The sequence below is a fragment of the Dicentrarchus labrax genome, unplaced genomic scaffold (genome assembly GCF_905237075.1).
Source record: "Dicentrarchus labrax unplaced genomic scaffold, dlabrax2021, whole genome shotgun sequence".
In the NCBI taxonomy this organism is placed as follows: Eukaryota; Metazoa; Chordata; class Actinopteri; family Moronidae; genus Dicentrarchus; species Dicentrarchus labrax.
In genome coordinates, this window is record NW_026136712.1 from 22,787,239 (window position 1) to 22,789,133 (window position 1,895).

A 1,895-nucleotide genomic window follows, 5' to 3' on the forward strand; every position below is an offset into this window, starting at 1 on the left:
AGCTGTGCATCAGCTACTGCATTAGGAGACTGTTGGAGAGCAGAATTGAGCAGCTGTGAGAGAGCATGTGAATAATCGCGCAAGTCCTCCCCATCTACTTGTCTACGAGCATAGAAAGCATGTAACAGTTGTGGAGTAGTGCGCTTCTCTCTAAAGGCTCCTCTCAAGTATGAGAACAGATCACTGGGTTGCTTAGCCTGTCCTCCCATACGTAGTTTCACCTCCTCTAAGGCTGAGCCTTTTAGCAATAAGAGAATAAAGTCTACTTGTTCTTCTCCGCGCAGACTCCTTGCTCTCATCACCCGCTGCACCTCCTCTATAAACTCGTCTACAGTGTGAGCATCTATCCCTGGTTCACCACTAAAAGGTACAATCTGTTTTTCTCTTGGAATGTAAACGATAGACCTTGTTTGAACATCACCCAAATTAGTAATACTTGACATTACTGAGTTCCAAAATCTGTGACTGCAGCTGTGCCAAAGGATTACCTCCATCAGCATGTAAAGAAGCAGCTGGGTTATCTTCATCCCGGCTGGTTCCCGGCCTAGGAGCAGCTGCCCCCTCGTCTTCATCCGACATTCTGAAGTGTCTCTTACACTGTCTTTATTGCAGCAAAATAACAGTCACAACCGGTTCAATGTTCCTCTGTCTTGCACTGTCACAGAATGTGACATTGGGCAGTCCCCTCCTCCGGCAGCCTGCAGACACCTCTCGTCCTCGCCCACCAGCCACGGGTTACAGACCGCCTCTCCAGGAACACCACCCGGCCGACGTCACACCCTCTGGTACCAGATCTGGACTGTTGGTCACCACTACTGTTGTCTAGATGCCCACTGTCCTTATCCAAACTAAAACCTCAAAATCTAACAGGGGATCCCACTTCTGACACCAAAATGTGTGGCCTGGTCACGAATGATGAGACCGTACACAAATAAAATTATTTTTGTGGGTTCTTTTATTCCCCGACTGAGCTTAATAAAGAACAGCATTAATATTGTTTCTTGAGGATTTAGGACAGATATAACAAAACGGAATGATAACTTTTCCCTATTCCTTGTCTGGCAACAAGCATCTGCTTTAACAGTTCTCCTTAGCAGTTGATGAACAATGGTGTATGTAGACTACCCCCAGCTACAGTTACCAGGCTCAAACTCATACAGCTTCATTTACTTCATTAAACTGAACTTCAGACATTAGCTAACTCTAGACAACAGTAGTGGCACCTCTCTAAATAAAGAAAATAAAAACATTTGTTAAGCCACGTAACTCATAGTCACTTCAACATAAAATACTTCAATTCCATGAGAAATATAAAAATACATTCAATACAAAATATTCTCTTCATTTACACATTCTTACAATTCAGAAACAATTTAGTAGTACAATTAACTCACTTTCACTCCAGTGTGCAGCCTGTGTTCCAAGACACACACCTGGAATTCAACACGCATATATCTCCCCTGCTAACCCCGCTGTTCAGTGTTGCCCTCAGCGTGGCGGAGATACGCACACAAACTCATTTACAGATCTACAGAAATCGTCAGGAATACAAAATCATCATTAATCAGCCTTAAGTCTTCTAAATTAATCGTTATCTCATCTGCTGACCCTTATAACCATTTTCATATTTTACCGAAATTTATAGGGATATTTATCTGAAACATAAACAAAGATACACACCACGGCAGTCAGTCACCTCCTGGTACTGCCACTTCCTTGTTTCTGGTGTCTCGGCAAAACTATGCTCTCACACGCGATTTCCCTTTTCCGCTGCCCATAGCGTAACAATGCCCCCTTGAGGGAAAAAGAACGCTACTACAGTACTAATCCCACAAGCAAATTACAAAGCACTTGTTAAGGAGAAAACCCCTGTGTAACCCATGTTCACCTGGCTA